This window comes from Eptesicus fuscus, chromosome 22 (assembly GCF_027574615.1).
Source record: "Eptesicus fuscus isolate TK198812 chromosome 22, DD_ASM_mEF_20220401, whole genome shotgun sequence".
NCBI lineage: Eukaryota > Metazoa > Chordata > Mammalia > Chiroptera > Vespertilionidae > Eptesicus > Eptesicus fuscus.
Genome location: NC_072494.1, coordinates 21,632,865 through 21,651,849, shown reverse-complemented (window position 1 = coordinate 21,651,849; position 18,985 = coordinate 21,632,865). Strand labels below are relative to the sequence as shown.

The window sequence follows — 18,985 nt, the reverse complement described above, 5'->3', positions numbered from 1 at the left end:
TAATGAGCTGACCATTAGGCAATTTTAGAGTGATATGGCAAAGTTGACATGCCTGCAATAACATGAGTTTTTCCACTTCCTAAAGTTGGCCATGAATATCTTGAGTCATTGTAAAACATGGACAACAGTTTGAGATGAAAATTAGAATGCATCCAGCCCTTGGCTGCAGTAATAAGCTCTTGGTCCAGTAATGAGAAAGGCCCTAATTTTCAAATCATGTTCCCCAGTCCCTGAGAACAACATTGCAACAAGTTAAATAGATATCAAGACAGACTGAAATTACTGACTCTGTGGAGCTCCGGTGTCCTAGGAATAAAGGCAAAGTCTTGTAGCAGAAAATGTGCTGGACTAGGACATAGAGGGGGCAGACACTCATTGAGCAGCTATAAGTATTTTACATGTACCTGCCAATTTAATACTCACAATTCCATGAACTAAATAATATTATCCTGTTTTCTGATGGGGCAAGTTGCCCAGTATCGTAGAGCTAATGACGTGAACCTGAGTGAACTCCTTAGATCAGCGGTCGACTATTTGCTCTTTGCTTGCCTGGTTTGATCAAATCCTTCAAGTGTCAGGTTAACTAATTTCCTCAGGAAATGTCCACACCTGGATATCCACTGTTATAATTGCATCCTGGGCTTTGAGCTCTTATCATCCCGTAATCAAATGTGACTAACTTTCTCAGCTCAATCTGTAAAGCCCTGAAGGGCAGGTCGGGGCTGTATCTTTCTGGTTCACACCTTGGGAACCAAGAACTAGGACAGAGCCTGGCTTACAGTAGGTACTCAGGAAATGCCAGTTTGATCAGCTTTCTTGTCTTTAAAAAGAGATGACTGGAGCATGTAAGCTGTAACGTTCTTCTTAATTCTGTGTTTCTGGTGATCATGTTCAGACCTTGCAAGGGTAGAGCCCTGAATCAGACTTTGTGTTCCCAGGACGCTGATGCTGTAGGAAGGGCACGTCTACAGATGCTGTGGGTTTTGGTTCTTGTCAGTAATTCTGGCCAGATCTTTGTACTTCAGGCACTGGCAGGAGCTCCTCACCTTCTCTCCCCTTCCTTCCGGTAGGACATGCTGACAACTGATGCCACTCACTCACCCCTGGAACTCCTCGCCCAGATCTGTACAGGAATCTGGGTGCAGTCTTCCCACAGACATATGCACACATCCCATTTCAGTGCATAGAGTTTCCCTATGAATTAGCACAAAGACACAGTTGGGAGAAATGAAATGATAAATACAGGGAATTTATAATGCTTAAAATACTTGCTCTTAATTGTCAGAGATATGATTCTTGGCTTCTAGTTCCTGCCCATGACTGGCCCCTCAGGAGACCTGTCAGGGCTGTCCACTATCAGGTTCTAATTCCAGCCCTTGGAAACTCAATTGGTCCTCTTTAGGATGGGAGTAATGGTATCTACTAGGTTGAAACATATATAAAATTGCTGTTTTGGTAGGTCACAAAGGTCAAATATTGGCAATTTTATGTAGCTCAACTTAATACATCATAGAATTGTTCTAGGCGCAATGAATAATGCATGCAGAGCACTTATCATAATGCCTGTCACAGGAGTACTCAATACTTGCAAGCGACGATCATCCTAACGATTTTTGTCTGAGACAGTGATTGAGGTCTAATTGGACTTCTGCCCTTAGTTTAATTTTTCTAAGTGGCACCAACCAAATGCCTAGCTTTGCCTAACCATTGTTGAAAGGTAAAGAGGAAGCAGACAACCCCTAAAACCTACTCTCCCCAGTATATCACCTTGAATATGATATTGGAGAAGAATGGCAGGAGTCTCATCTCCCACGTGGACATATTAAATCTCATAGCTCTCTGTACCTAGAGAAACCTATTCCCTGAGCTTCTGGTACACTGGGTGCTCACCTCAGAGGCGTTTGCTCACACTGGCCAATTAATACTGCTGGGACCCTAGTTGAGTAACAATATTTGAGTGTCTGATAATTCATTTTCATTTTCAAACAAATATATATTGAGTGCTTGCTAGGTTTTAGGCAATGGCATCATGCTTTTGTTACAGAAGACCAAAGAAATACCAAGCATGCTTCCTAGAGAAAGGGAGGGACCCCGTTTATTACACTAGTGGACTCCAGGAATAATTTCCAAATCAGAGTGAAGAAACATTTAGAGAGCCTGTCTATATATATCCCGCTGGGGTCTTTGTCTTGCAGATATGCCCCCTGCCCGCTTCGTGGCCCTGCAGGAAGGCCCCAGGTGTCAGGGGTCCGTCCTGGCACCAGCATAACAACCGCCCCCTCCCCCAGGGCAGTGCATTGTTCACAGTTCCATGGCCTCTGCATTTAGATAACAAGTTCTGCAAGACCAGTTTCCTCCTCACTTTCACAAACCAAAATGTATCCTCAGTATAATATTGGCATTCATTCCACAATTATTTATTGAACATCTAGATGCCAAGGATTATGTTGGACAATGGATAAAATGGTGACCAAATCAAATACAATTCCTGAGAGCTTACAGTCTACTAGGAGAGATAGACATTAAATATATCTTATACAAGAAAGTATAAAATTGCAATTGTGGGAAGTATGAATGATATTATGGTATTATAATGCATCGAGAAATACAAAGCTTTGATCTAGTCTGGGGAAATAGAGCAGACCTGCCAACGAGCTCACAGCACACCATTGAGAGAATTAGATAAAGGTGTCCTAGGAAATACAATTCTGTGTCAGATTATAGGGGTTGGCCAGTGCAGTGTGTGGCTGGGTTCCAGCCATCACTTGTCCCTCAGCTAGATGCTCTCAGGTAGGGTGAACCAGCTAAATGGACACGGCAGCTTTTGGTTGGGTTGGGTGCTTCCTTGAGGAAATGATGTTGGAACTCATGTTATCCAAGAGGGTGAGAAACTATAAATATTTGAAGGTGTATGTTTGTATTCAGTAGAGTTGAGAGCCTAAGACAAAAAGAGCTATGTATGTAAAAACTCTATGACAGGAAGAAATAGGGCCCATTTGAAAAAAAGAAAATGTTTAATGGAACTAGATGTGAAAGAGGGATGGAGAGCAAAGTGGGAAATGCAGCTGGAGAAATAAGCAGAGATAAGAACTTGTGGGTCTTGGAAGAGGTTTTGGTCTCCACCATGAAAGCAATGAAGAGTCACTTAACTGTTTTAAGTAGATGACAGTAAGAGAATTAAATTTTTGTCAATATCACTTTGGATGTTAGGAAAATGGCTTGGAGAGAAGTGGCAACAGGGAGTACAGGGAGACCATTTGGGAGGATGTCCAAGGTGGGAAATGGTCATAGTCTATAATAGTGAGGATAAGGAGAAAATGGTACTTATTCTGTACATATTAGGGGATAAACTGGCTAGAAGTTGTTGATGGATTTAATATTGGGAATGAGGAGATGAAGCTGTGAAGAATAATGCCCAAGTTTCTGGCCTGTGGAACAGCATGGATAGTGGAGCCATTCTCTGAGAGAGAGAACCCTGGAAGAGGGTCATGTTGGGCTGAGGACAGGCTGAGTTGGGGTGTCATTTGTGGCTTCCAAGTGAAGTTATCAGCTAGGCAGTGGGATTCCTATATCAGCAAATCAGAGGAGAGGCCTGTATCAAAGACAGATCTGTAAGGTGTCAACCAAGATGGCCATTAAAGGCATAGGTATGATTGAGATAATCAAGGATGAAAATATAAAAAGACAAGAAGGTTTAGAAATGAGCCTTTAGGAAATCAAACTTTACTGGCCAGATGTAGGAAGATAAACTTTCCAAGTTGTTTTTACAACCATTACTCCAGAAACGAAAGCTCCGAGGGATTGAGTCATTTGCACAGCTAGCAAATAGGAAAGGTGGGATTTGAACCTGGATCTTTTATATTCCAGAGCTCTCACTTCCCACTATGTCACATTTTTTAGTTCTTAAACAATTAAGTTTTGAAAACTTCAAAGAATATTGCCAGTATTTTGTTTAGCATTGAATAACTATTTTCTTCAATGCAACTTAAAAAACACTCACTCCAAAACCAGACTAAAAAGATCCACACTGTGAGGACGAGGAGAGAAAGGCATAATGGAGTTATAAAGAGGAATAAAAACGAGAAACTCTTACCACCCTGGGAGCCTGGACTTCACCAACTTGACATAATTAGGTGTTCACTCAACACTCAGTTATTAACTGACTTTGAAACCAACTATGTTAGAGAGAAAAAATTAGCATCAGGTGTAGCAGACACCTCCAGGCTTTCATAAAAGATGCCTTAGTGGCTGGGTTCCTTGTCTGCCCCCCGCCTGAAATTCTAACTCTACTTTCACACCTCCACAGAACCTGTGGGCTCCCATCTCTGTCTGTTTCAGGTCAAAGAACTGAGCAACGGATCCCAGCCAGTTGTGGGAAGCAGATGCAGAGCTTCAGCTGAGTCTGTTGTGTGCAGTCACTGTCCTTTGGTTAAAGCACATTCCCTGGTAGTGGATAGCATGTTAGTAAGTCCAAGGGTTTCGTGAAATAACCTGGGACTTAGAAAAAGTTGGAAAGAGCTTTCTGGGTATTGCAGTCCTGAGATGACTTAGACAGAATTGGTTGTGTCCTGTAGATTTCTTCACACTTCTCTCCCTTCTTTATAATTAAAGGTCAGGAGAGGATTCTGACTTGGAAACAACACTGAAGTGAAAACCAAAACAAGGGGGCTACAGTGATATGCCTACATAGGATCACAGGCCAGAGGATTGCAATTTTCACTTTAATTTATTTAGGGAAGGAAAATAACTCAACAATCTAAATGCCAAACACACTCAAACAAGTGATCCTCACCCACCCACTTACACAAATAAGGTTTTTAAATGTTTTAGATAGAAAGGGAAACGAGTCCAAGGTAGGCAAAATTTGCAGCTGCACAGAAACTGGTTGTCATGTTCTTTCTTTTGCAGCAGTTCTGGGAGGAACTTCTTCCAAGATCTCATTGAGAACCTAGAGCTGTCCTGCCCACAGTGACCATTTTTCATTTGATAATGGTGACTCTGGGTGACCACAAGAGCATTAAATTATAGTTCACAGAGGTGACAGGATACCTCAAAACGGATATTACTAGGAAAATTGGGCTGTTCATAGGTTTTATATTCTTGTGATCTCTCTCAATTTTGCTAATACGATGGTATGGGAGGGCCAGAGAAATAAAGAAAGTTCTGCACATCGAGTTCAAGGACTTTAAATTTCAGTCTTAGTCCCATTTGCCAGCTGTGTGGCCTAAGTCATTTAATGCAGTTATCCAAACACATATTGAGGTATTTCATGTTATGTAAGGCACTTGTAATTTATTCTAAGGGCAGTGGAGACCCAGAGGATGCTCTTCAGCAGCAGAGTGACATGATAAGATGTGCCTATCAGAAAGATCTCTTTAGTTTCAGTGTATAAGGCAGTTGGACAAGGGCAAATACAGGAAACTCCTGCAATTGTATAAGCAAGAAATGGGAATGCATCAACTAGGGAAATAATAACAAACATGGAAAGAAGAATAACATAGATATGAAGTATATTAAGACAGTAGAAAAGACATAGTGTAAGTTGGATATGAACATAAGGGAGGAGTAGAGGATGACACATATTTCTGGTTTGGGTTACTCAATAGATATTGCTGTCTTCACTGAGTTAATAAATAAAGGGAAAGAGCCAGGGTTTATGTTTAATTATGAGGAATTCGGTTTGGGGAGTACTCAGTTTGAGGTGTGTATAGAGAACACCAGATGCAACTATAAGGTGAACATCTTGGGTCTAAATCAGGAGACAATCTGAGTAAGAACTAAAGGTTTTTAAGCCACATATTTATACATAGTAGATGATATTGTGAACACGGATAACCTCATGTAGAGAGGGTATATGGAATGAAAAGAGAAGAGGACTGAGAATGGGACCCTCTGAGAACATTAAGGATTTAAGAGGCAGATAGTGGAAGAGGAGCTATGAAGTACAAGAAGCCATCAAAGTAGGTGAAGCTGCTAAGTATAAGAATGCAGAATGTGGGTATCTAGATTGGTCTCTGTTGGGGATGTACTGTAAGGCAGATAGCTAGAGAACCAAGGTGGAAGGAGTTCAAGTTGCAAGTCAGAAAGATATTGATTGATGAACCTTAGAATACAGGTTACATATGAAAGGATAAAAGTCCACAGAAGAAATAGGTCATAAATAATCCCAGAGAAAAAAAGAGCTTCCAGAAAAGCATGGTCAATAGAGTAAAAGTCAATGAAAATTTAGGTATGGTAGGAACTCAAAAATGGATGCCTGACATACATTGATAAGATAGAATGGTAGGTATTTGGAGATATTTTATAAGTTCATTTGTGAAGAAAAAAACAGAAATGATGCTGATTACTAATGAAAGAAGGGATAAGAGCTTTTTTTAGATAGAAGAGACTTAAACTGACTCATATTTTTATGGGCTAATAAATAGCTAGTGAAAGAGAAGTTATAATACCAATGGGGTCAGAATCCTTAGGTTGGAACCTTGTTTAAGGCGGAAAGGTAAACTTCAAATAGCTTTCTTTTATAGTTTAAAATCAATGGGAGGGAGAGGAGAATGGTTGTGGATTGAATTATCTGTAATGAAGTGAACAGGGATTCATGGACATTTTCACCCAGTGACCACTATTGTCCTTATGATATGGGAAGCAAAGTCAGATTTAGATAGTATGGAATGAAATGGTAGATTAGGAGTTCAAGAAGTATAATGGTTTGTGGCAGCTGAATTTCCAAGACCATGGTAATGTACAAAGATTAGAGAATATCAGTAAAGATTCAGCTGAAGACTCTATCTCTGGGGTGGCATCAGCCCAGAGAATAGTGGATTTTCTCCCTTAGCACACAGCTGCTGCAGTGTAAGCATGCAGAATGTGGATGTTTAGACTTATCTATGTTGGGGATTTGCTTTAAGGTGGATAGCTAAACAACCAAGGTCATTCTTTAGTTGCAAGCCAGAAGATGACATTAATAAGCCAGAGAATACAGGTTGTACATGAGAGGGTGAACGTCTATAGGCCTGGTAGACCTGAAGAAAATTGAGAGGTAAAGAGATAGGATATTCTCCATGAGGCTGGAGGACAAGGATAATGGGAATAAAAAAATGAGAGAGCTGGACTTTCAGAAGGTTGAAGTAGAAAAGATGGAATTTAAAATTTGGTGTAGAGCAGAGCTGGGTTGTGTTAAGGCTCGATAGTAGGAATGGGTTGCTAAGTAGATTAAAAGAGAGGGCTCTTGGAGTTAAAGGAATTAAGGTAATCTGGAACTAGATTATTGAATTGATGACAAATGAAGGAGTATTAGATCATGGAGTGGGATGGGGTGAAAATAAAGATGGCTGATATGTGATGAGGAGATGGGGGTTTTACCTACAAATAACTGCATTATGGTGTTGCAGTGCTGTTGGGACCCCATAAAGAGCATCCTTTGGTCAATCTAAGTTTAAAACCAATTAATAAGGAGATAAGAATTAAAACAGATGGGGATCAAAAAGGAAATCTTTATTACTGATAAAATTAATTATGGATAATTAAGTGACATATCTGTAGATAAGTTTTCTGTCTAATATTGAACCCCACACTTAGCTACCCAGGCTTAGACAGCTCTGGAACCCTGCAGGCTCATTCTGGAGTGTGAGAGGCAGACCTCTTTCAGATGATCAGAAAATGGAGAAGATAAGCTATTTGAAGGGAGGTCAACCTCTAAAAGGAAGGGGACAGAAAAGGGACTGATGCTTGCATGCCAAGCTTCTTAGCCAGACTCACAAATCATTCTGGCCACCCATCTCAGGAAGGAGGCTGAAGAGAGAACCTAGGATAGTGATGGCGAACCTATGACACGCGTGTCAGCACTGACACGCGTAGCCATTTCTGATGACATGCGGCCGCTGAGGATGAAACATTTGCTGCTCCTGAGGATGAAACATTTGCAAAATAATGTTTTTTCCCTCAAAGTGACACACTACCCGAGTTATGCTCAGTTTTTTGGCGAAGTTTAACACACCAAGCTCAAAAGGTTGCCCATCACTGACCTAGGAGAATAAAACTAATAACACTTTTTCCACATGAAAGGAGGTATAAAGATTAGAAACAAAGGTTTTTTCCCCTCCTTCTGTCTGGATCCAGTAAGAACACAAATCATGCCTGTAGTCTATAGCCCTAAGCATTAGCTGTTCTCAGGGTAGGGACACTAGTGGTCCCCATGCCCCAACCAGCCCCATGTCTGCCAGAGCCCCCATGGTGATCAGGATCCTTCCCTATTCCTGACCATGACTGGTCCTGTCTTCTCCACATTGCATACATTAGAGCCCTGATGGAAGTTTAAGCAACTCTCTTCATGAAGAATGGAGAGGCATCCTGAGATAGTGCAGAGTGGGAGAACCAGGAATTGGGGCCTGACCTCACTCATTCTCATATGATATAAGGAGTAGGGAACCTCTGCTCATAGTTTAGGCCTTTGGAGGGAGAGCCTCATGAATACACCCTCTATGGATGCCACTCTGTTCCCTCAATCCCCTCTTGTCCTCTTTATGCATTGCTCTTAAAAGCTTTCTCCCCAAATGTGGGGTTGCCAAACTGCTCTTGAGAGAAACTCACATGAAAGGGATCTAGAGCCTCTATGAAACATGGGTATTCCAGGTTTCATATGGATAAAACATAGATTCTTTCCTCTGCCCTGGGCTTTGCTGATGCCACATACAGACAGACTGGCTCTTTGAACACAGTGATGATGAGATGCTTTGATTCTAATACTATCTCTCCACTACTGAGGACTGAACCAGTTTCTTCCCGAGTTTCCCAGATGCAAACATTTCTTGATACAGTGAGTTGAAGACAAGCCAAGTAGTTCCTGAAAGGGAAAAAAGCATAGTCTCCCTATTGATATGACTTTAAACCTGTATCTTGAGAAACAAATACCTGATAGCATTTGATTCCTTTTGAGCCTATTTTTATTACAAGAACTAGCACATTGGTGGTAAATGGCATCTGAGTCACGTTAGATGAAAATGCCACTCCCAGGTAGACTCTTTTTGATCCCTAAATTTCTCCTCTGAGAGAAGAAAGTTTGTTCTGCTACATGAAGGTTTATAGTTTGAAGTATCATATATTTCCTGTGTATGTGTGATTGCCATTGAATATCTCAACCTGCACCCACAACCGATGAGTCTTCCTGTGCAGAGCCCACCATGTGGCTTTGTAACAAAAAAGATAGAACGGTTCTGTGACACCATTACCAGCCCTGATGAATGATGTCTTCACCAGGTCCTGGAAAAAAACCTGATTGCCAACATTACCCTCAATAATGTATTTCCTCTCACATTCTGTCTCTATTTCCTCTTGTGGATAAATAGGGTAAATGTGCTTTATCTCAATATTCTTGGAAACTCTCCTTCCTTCTGCTGGGGTGATTAATGGATGGATGAAAGAGATAAGAGAAGAAAGGGAGGAGGGAAGAGGAAAGAAAATGAAAGTTAAAGATCTCAGGATCTGAGCTAACTTATCAAGAGGAATTACATCCTAATAGAAGGAAATCCAAGGCAGTGTAAAGTAATGAACCAGTCCAGCTGACATGGCTCAACTGTTGAGCGTCGACCTATGAACCAGGAGGTCACAGTTGGATTCTCAGTCAGGACATATGCCCAGGTTGCAGGCTCCATCCCCAGTAGGGGTGAGGGGGGCGTGAAGGAGGCAGCTGATCAGTGTTTCTCTTTCATCATTGATGTTTCTATCTCTCTCTACCTTTCCCTTCCTCTCTGAAATAAATAAAAATATATAAAAATATACTTAAAAAAGAAAAAAATAAAGTAGTGAACCAAAAGAAAATTCACGTAAAAGTACATGAATGACATGCCTCATCACAGAAAAAAAAAGTATGTTTATTATGACCTGAATATTTTATGGGAAGACAGGTATTTGAGGAATGCCAAGTCCTTGCCTACAGCCATGTTCACCAGTTTTAAAAGTAAAATGGTTAACTCAGTTCTGGTCCTAAGAATGTAATTCTAGAGACTAGATTTGTGAAGGGACCATAGCAAACAGCACAAGTGGGTCACAGTAGGCTTTATGTTAGCAGGGGCCAAAATGGGGAGTATAAACCACTGGATGACCAGAGAGTGCAACCCAGGTAGAAGTGGCTCATTGGTTCTTTTTCCTTAATATGCAGGATCACTCATCAGAGAAATACATTTCTTGGTTCAGCTATGGGTTCATTGATTCCTTTTCCTTCGGGCCAGCAGTTTCATTTTTGATATGTCAACTGATGCTACTGTTACAGAGACAGTAGCCAAGACCCATGGGTAATTCCTGCTTGGTAAATTTCACTCTTGGCAAGAATACTGGGTTTCTGACCACTTTCGTTTTTTACTAACTTGCTTCCCATGTACCTTCAGCTATTTAAACTTCTTGTACCTTTTTGTTCTCGAATGGTTCACTCCAGGGCTTATAGTCATCAAGATCATACTGAAAGAAAGAATAAGTGGGAGAACAAGAGGAAGCTGAAGTTCGGTGCCTTTGCTTGTAAGCTCCTGAATATAGTTCCAGGGTATTTCAAATATGCTGAACAGTGCGTAATGGTAATTGATAAGAGTGAAATTGTATAGTAGCTTTAAGTGGATGTCAATAGGATGAGAAGATACTATCTTCTCTCTATTCGGTTTCTAATTCTCCATCAATCCTGCTTCAAAGCCACTGTCTCCTCCAGGTGATGGTTAACTCTGTCCCTCTCCTCCTCTCACACACCTTATGAAATATGGCTTTTTCATATGCAGCTGTCAGGAGGCTGTGGAGTACAGAGTACGGCTCAATGGATATACAAATGTGCAGCTGGACCACAGCCCCTTCCAGCAGGTGGCTGGGATATAAATCACAGTGAGCTTGCACTTCTCAAGTAATGGGCTGCTTTAGGGGAACTGCCATGCATGAGGAACCAGAGGAAAGTGGAAGGATGTGAGGGAAGTCTCAGTGGAAACAGGCCCTGTGATATGTGGAGAGGCAGAGCCAAGAGTCATGTCCGAGGCACCAAATTTCTTGTGCTCTTGCAAATAAAAGAACAAAGCTAAGTGCGTAGGGTCTAGTATGTTTGTTTCCCTGTGAGCTGATGGGAATTTCTTAGGATCAATCACTCTCTTTTTTAGCACCTTCCATTTGCCAGGTACTGTGCAAGGTCCTGGAGCTTTTGTTTTTGAATAAAACAAAATCACTGCCCTAAAGTTCAGTGGTGGAGGGGAATGGGGGCTGGCAGTAGTAATGGGGAAACAGGTTTTATAGTGATGATGACCATAATAAATCAAAATGCTATGTGATGAGTCAAAATAGAATTAGGTACTGGGACATGTGAGCTCTCAAGAGGCAGAACAGGTGAGTCTCTTTGGGGTTGGTTTTTCAGGGGTGACATTTGAATGGAATATTCCAGCATGAGTAGAACAGTTCCTGAGGAAGATCAAAATGAGGTAGGGTAATAGTGGATGCAAGGCTGGAGGCCCAAAAGAGTGCATTAATCCTCCTTTGTGGCTAAGGTTTAATCAGTTCAAGTTCTTGAATGTTTTTCTTCAAGCCCCTCTTGTTAGTCACTGAAAATTCTATTGTGGACTTCTCTCTCACACAGTGGCTTCACACTTTAACACATGTTGCCCATGAACCCCATGAAAAGAAATTCAACTGCTTTTCTTCCCTCCCTCCCCCCCCCCCCCCTCTCTCTCTCACACTCACACACACACACACACACACACACACGCATGTGCACGCACACATCCACCAAGGAATATCGGCAGCCTCTAGCGATGGAAAAAGCAAAAACAAAACAAAACAGATTCACCTTAGAGTCTTTAGGAAGGAACACAGACCTGCTGACACCAAAACCTTGATTTGAAACCCAGTGAGACGCATTTAAAACTCTGACCTCTGGAACCATAGATGATAAATTTCTGTTGTTTTAAACCATGAAATTTGTGTTAATTTGTTACAGCAGCAATAGAAAAATAAAACAGATTTTAGTATCTGAAATGAGATGCTGCTCCAACAAATACCTAAAAATATGGAGAACTGGATTTTGAATTGGGACATGGACAGAGGTGGGGAGAATGCAGAGAATGATGGGGAAAGTTTAGCTTGCATTAAAAAGACCATAAATAAAAATGTGTATGTTAATGACTACTAGGGAGGACTCAGGAAAGAGTGAGGAACGCGATAGAAAAAGCATGCCTAAGTCATTTGAAAAGACTGTTCATGGAAACATAGGTGTTAACGTTGCTGTCAGTTAAGGTCTCAGATAGAAAATATGTATGTGTTATTGGAAACTGGAGGAAAGGAGACCCTTGTACAATCAGACCTCAGAGATATTTCAGGTTCCCTTTCAGACCGCTGAAAAAAAAGTGAGTATTGCAATGAAGGGAGCAGTAATCTTTTTCTTATTAAAAAACACACAACATCTGTGAAGCACAATGAAACGAGGTATGCCTGTGTAGTGGCAGAAAGCTTAGCTGAATTATGTCCCATAGTTATGAGGAAAACAAAACTATACACAGTGAACTTGGATATTTAAGGAGATATTCAAGTACAGTGCTAAAGGTGTGGCCTAATTTTATTGCTGCTTGTAACCAAATGGGAGGAGAAAGAGATGGATTGAGGAAAGAAGTGTTAAAACAGGAGCCAAGAATTGATGATTTGGGAAATTCGCAGGCTGTTCAGATTGCAAAAGACACTAAAATTTGGTAATTCACTGACAGGAAAGTGCTCTGGCGAGCAAGCTAAGGATGTTGCTGGATAACTTTTCGCTTGTGCCTCTGAAGGTCAGGGAATCTAGTCACACAGACAAAGGGCTCTTTGAAGAGATTAGTCATATGAATCCCCTATCCATTTCAGGAGAAGGCAGGAATATAAATGATATCCAGGAAATATTGTGAAGGAGCCTACTATGTACAATGGAGTGAATTCTCGTGACCTGCACAAGAGACACCAAATTTTGAGAATTTTAAACCAGTAGAGACACGCTCCCCTTGGACTCCAAAGAACAGAGGCTATTGAATCTCCAAAATTCTATAGTCAAGAAACTGGCTGATATAATTACTCATCTGGAAACATGTGCTATCTTGCATAAAAATGGAAGGGCAGAGCTGAGCTGGGAATCTCAGCTCAAAGAGCAGAGCTCAAAGGGCAGAGCTGAGAATCATAGTGGATTCATTCCCAGTTTTGGAAACCAAATGAAGTTTTTTTCTGGCTGGATTTCAAAATTGCTCATTAATGGTCATTCTTTTTTTTTTTTTCTTAATTTCATCCACCATTTTTGGCATGTAAATGTTTATAACTGTTAAGCTGTGCCTTTTCCGCCACCATTCTTTTGGGAGCAGATAATTGGTTCTTGTGTTTCACAAGTTCATAGATGGATTAATTATACTTAGACTTTCACCCATACTTGTTTAAGATAATTTAGGATCAGATTTTGGTTTCATTGATTTTTTGTTGTTGTTTTTAATTTCATTGATTTCTACTCTAATTTTTTTATTTGTTTTTCTTTTTTAAATTCTGCTTGCTTTTTAAGACTTAAATAAGTTGATATTCACTTAGAACAGTGCCTGGCATATATATCATGCTTTATATATTTGTTAAAGAAAACATAAGCATATTTACTCATTTATGTTCTTGATATATTTGGAGTTCATTTATATCTACTGCTGCTGTATATTATTATATTTTATGAATGCCATAATTTATTAATCCATTCTCTTATTAGTTGGTATTTAGATGATACCCAGCTTTCTGCTATTATAGGTAAGACTGACTTGAACATCTGTGCTCATATGTTGTCATAACCCTACATGAGAGTTTCTCTAGGCCTAAACCAGCAGGAGCTTTGCCCTGTCATAAGGCTTGGGCACATTTCAGCTTCACAGAATAACACCAAAGTGGTCGCTCACATTTATACCTCTTTTAGCAGAATAGAAGTGGTCTTGCTATTTAATTCCTTGCTATCACTTTCTATTATCAAATTTAGATTTTTGCACTCTAGATAGGGTAACATATGGTTAATTTTGTGCATTTTCAGAATTTCTAATGACATTGAGCATTTTTCAGGTATGTGCCCTTTGAGTTTCTCCTACTGTAGAGTAACTGTTTATGTCATTTGGCCACTTTTTAATTTGGAGATATGTGTGTGTGTGTGTGTGTGTGTGTGTGTGTGTGTGTGTGTGTAAAATTGTGCTTTATCTTCATACTCTCATCTTTTAAATATTTTGCAATAACCATACACTGTATTCTGTGTGTTTTTTTGTTTAATTTGTGATTTATTTGAAATAGAAGGTTTTGATTGTAAAGTGATCAAATTAATATTTTTTTCTTATGCTTTAATGTTCTTTGTGTCTTGTTTAGGAAACTAACCATGTTACAAATATATCCTCTCGTATTCTTAAAATATTTAAAGTTTTGGGTTTCACAATGAAGTACTGTATTTTTCCATGTATAAGATGCTATTTTTTCTAAAATGGTTAGACTGAAAATCTAGCCCATTGCATACATGGAAGTCAGCTGAGGAAGGAGCTGTGCGGGTGCATACCTTGTCAAACAAGCTTCCTCCAATCAGGAGCCTTATTGTTACTGACGTTAGCTGATGCCTTATTGGAGGTAGAGGTGGAGAGTGTGCAGATGCAACAGGGAACAGAGCATTCTCAGCGCATGAAGATGTAAAAACAATAAAAAGACAAATACTAGTAAGCGATTGTCTTACTCTGCAAAATTCAAAATGAGTGTAATCAGCTTTCAAAAGAGCATGGAAATAGAGCTGCAGAGAGACAATGTGGACCTCCTCCCACTGAGTGTAAGAAGTGGAGAAAACAGGAAGAACAACTCCTTAAGATACCAAAAAAGAAGAAGGCCTTAAGAGGAAAATCAGCAAAATAGGCAAACTTGGAGCAGAGGCTTAAGACTTGGCTTATGGAGCAGCGCCAGAGTGGCTTATGTGTGTCAACCAAGCTTATTCAATGTCAGGCAAGAATGTTGGAAGCGAAATGAACATTGTTGATTTTACAGGAAAGGCAAAATGGTGTTCAATTTCATGAGGAACGAAGGGTTGGCCATGAAAACACCAACAAAGTTAGCTCAGAAAATGCCACCTGTTTATGAGGATGATCTCACATATATAGATAGTGACTCAGAAGACAGCAGGATACAATAGAAGTTGAAGAAATTGATATGTCTGGAACTAATAGTGATGAAGAAGAGAGCAGTGATGCAACAGAGGCTAAACAAAGTGATATGCTGCATAATATCATAGTACTGGTATGTAAACATTACCTGCGGTAATTACTAAATAAAAATGTGTTCTGTTTTATGTTTAAAATATTGATTTCTTAATTTGGGGTTGGAAAAGTGGGGGGTGTTTTATACATGGGGGCGCCTTACACATGGGGGCATCTTATATACAGAAAAATATGGTATTTGTAATTTACCTTATATATGGTATGAGGTATGGATTATATTTTATTTTTTGTAGGTGAATATGCATGTGTCCTAATATTTCGAGATCCCTGTATATATTGAATTATCCATTCTTCCTACATCGATTCATAGTGATGCCTGAGACATACATGAAGTTGCCATATTTGCATTAGTTGGAGTTGTATATTCTGTGTCTCTGGTTGAATTATCAATTTCAACACCAATACCACACTGACTCAATTATATAGCTTCATCTTTGATACTGTATTTACATTTTCTCTTCTACTGGAGTGTTCGGCTATTCTTCAATTTTTGTTCTTCTACATAGGTTTTTAGAATAGGCTTTCTAAGAACTTCAATATTTTATTTGAATTACATTGAATATAAGGATTAATTTTGGGGAGGATTTATATAATATTGAGATTCATATTCATGGACATGGTATGTATTACAGAAAATCCAAGATGTCATCTTCTGGGGAGAAATGACAGCTCATATGACTCTTGCTCATTTCCATAGACCTCACTAGTGCCTGGAAGTCTTTGTGTGACTTAGCATAGTGTGATCCCTTTATGCCCAATTTATAACCCTGGACAAAGGTTAAATCATGCTGTTTATTTATTTATTTTTGTTAAGGGAATAGGAAATTGCATAATGACTTTTAGAAAATTTTCAATTCAGGATCACTAAAACTCACTAATTTTTTTCTGGAAAATTTTGAAATCTTCTGTAGGAATTCTAAATCATTATTTTATAATGCACTTTTTTCAACCAACTTTCTATCAGTTCATTTTTGCAGGATAATAAACCTTAAAATTTAGTGGCTTTCAGTACCACTTGTATTTTTGGTTCCCAATTTGGACTAGGATCAGCTAGGAGTTCTGTAGGTCTCAACTGGCTTTATGTCTGCATCTGGCTTCAGCTGGCAGTTAATGCCTCACTCACACTGTCTGGCAGTCAGCTGGCTGTTGGCTGAGCTAGTAGGCAATTTGTCTCTTGTCATCAGCAGATTAACTGACTTTGTTCACGTGGTGATGGGTTTAGGGTTCCCAAGGGCTCTTGAAGCTCAGGGTTCAGAACACACATGGCATCACTTTTAGTCAAAGCAAGTCACAAGGCCAGCCGGATGGATTCAAGGGTCAGGGAAAGAGGCCTCTTTTTATGGGAAGAGCTACAAAGTACTGTGGCCAACCTAGCAGTGCCTCTGGGAGCAGACAAGCCTCCTGTCTAACTTCTGGCTCTACAGTTGATCATGGGGGTCCTCATCTGGACTCTGTCATATGGCCTCTGCCACTGCCCTCTTACCCTTATAAACACTTGGCCATGGAGGAGCCTTGAGGATAACTTTGGGGATAGATCTAGGTGGTAAATTCAAACAACAGGACCTGATGTGAAGCCTAGCAGGCATGTTGGCTCTTTAAAATTTTTTTCTTGATCTGAAATTATTTCTTATTTGGAATCACTTACTCCCTCCATAGGTTGTACATGTTAGAGGTTCCAGGGGAGAGCGAAGCGGGTATGCTCTGTGTGTAAGCTCATTTCTCTGAACAGGTGCAGCATGCCGTATGGCATGGGTGGGGGTAATGGTGGGGGGAGAGTGTGAGAACATAACCTCAACATATCCAGGCACCCTTGCATTCTGCCTCCTCCGATTGCTCTCCCTCCTCCCCCTCTGGTTAGCACCACATGGTGGAAAATTGCAACTTGTCACTTCTTTGGGTGTGATAGCAAAATCTTGGTTCCTTGAATAGAACAGTTTAATGTTAATTTTCAGTTGAACAGGAAGGGTGTATATGTGTACTAGTATGTATGATTGTGTGTGTGTGTGTGTATGTGTGTGTGTATGTGTGTGTGTGCGCATGCACACGTGCAGTGCTTATTGGGGTAGATGGGTTGCTGTTACTGAGACTGAATTCAAAGAAAATCATGCTGGATCTGTAGACCTCCAAATCTTCCAAGGTCTTCTTTCTCCACCATCAGCTCCAGGAGAATGTTATTGTCCTTTATTCCTCACCGGCCTCACTTTCCTTTCCTCTCTCTAGCTGAAACCCAGAGAGGTCCTCTTGGGATTTCCTCAGGCAAATCCACCCCCACAATATAACTCTCATTTTCTGTAGTTACAGTGAACAAACTCTGCCTCATCTTCTATATTTCTCCCTTCTTCCTATCACCTTGAATCTCTCTCCTTTCCGTTTCTCATTCCAAGTACATTGTGATATTTTTCTTCTGTAACATACTTCTAAACAAACAAACAACAAAGGGGAGACAGAAGAAACAGCAAAATACTAAGCAATATTTTTGACAATTTTTTTTGTTGTGGTTGAAGCATGAACCTAGCTCTAAGAAATTCTGTTGTAGGTAATGTACAAAGCAAGTCACACAGGTATGATCCCCAGGACTAGAAATTTAATTCATCTAAGTTATGTGCTCCTTGTAGCTTTCCAAAATTCAGAGTAGCTCATAAATAGTCATTTTATATTATGGTGAATCCTATGAAATTGCCAATTGTCAGTTACTGTTGACCTACAAAAATAGCAATTTCATGTGGTTCAAACTATATGTTAGCCCACTAATGTTTTTTAGCCAATTATTAGCCACGCATTAGTCCACTGAGTCTAGATTAAGCCAGGAAAAAAGCACCACCCTTTCCCCCATGTTGCTTCTACTATTGCAATATGATTTCTTTACCCCCTTCAAAGCCTCCTGTCCCCCCTTGAATCAAGTCACTGCCTTCATTAAAAGCATCAATGGCTCCTCAGGATACAAACTAAATTATTTAGCCTGCATAGAGGTCTTTTCCTGTCTGAGGCTCCCATGGACTTCTCCAGCCTCATTCCACTGCTTTGCCTACGTGGCTTTAGCACCAGTTCTCTAAGAACTGAAGAGGTGGACCCCACCAAGGCTGCCCTGTATCTGTGAGTTAGTTTGCATTTCCTTCTGCCGAGAATGCTCATTCTCCGCCGGAGAAGCCCCACACACCCTGGGAGGCCTCACTTCTGACATCGCCTCTTGTTCTCTGTCCTTCCTGACCCAAGGATTAATTGATGGATTAATTGCACTGTTCCTAGATGTCCATTGTAAGGCACTCTTACAATGGGTTACACCATTTTCCCCTTATATTATACACATTTGTGAGGATGTATCCTTTGAAGGCCTGTGTTTTAATCCTCTGTGTATCCCTAGATTGCCTGGCCTCTGGAGAATGCCCCAAAGATGTTGGTGAAATGGATTCTGCAGTTCCGGATGGAAGAGGGAAATTCAGAAGCAGGCAAGTTGCTAATATTAAAGTTAATGAGCTTGCAAACATTCCATTTAAATTTGGATAGAGAGAAAATATTCAAGGCAGCCTTTGTTTTCCCTAAAGCTGCTACCTGTCCCAGCTGTGATTAGTTATTTTAGAAAAGATTAATACATATTTAATCCAACTACATCACATATTTCTCACTTATTTTAAGCAGCAGAGGACACCTCTCAGATTTAATGTTGAAACATGCAATAAGTTCTATTTAAGTATCACTTTATAACCGATGAATTTTTGTTTCCTCCATTAATCAGATTTAACTTAAAC

General features: G+C 40.2%; 1 long non-coding RNA gene across 1 annotated transcript in view; it reads left to right on the top strand.

Moving 5' to 3' along the window:
• Positions 1-18,686, top strand: part of LOC129147983 (uncharacterized) — a 238,097-nt gene extending 219,411 nt beyond the window's left edge. The window contains exon 3 of the long non-coding RNA XR_008555195.1: positions 18,601-18,686. This is a non-coding gene — a long non-coding RNA (uncharacterized LOC129147983). The remainder of the gene's footprint in view (positions 1-18,600) is intronic.
• Positions 18,687-18,985: the final 299 nt, after the last annotated feature.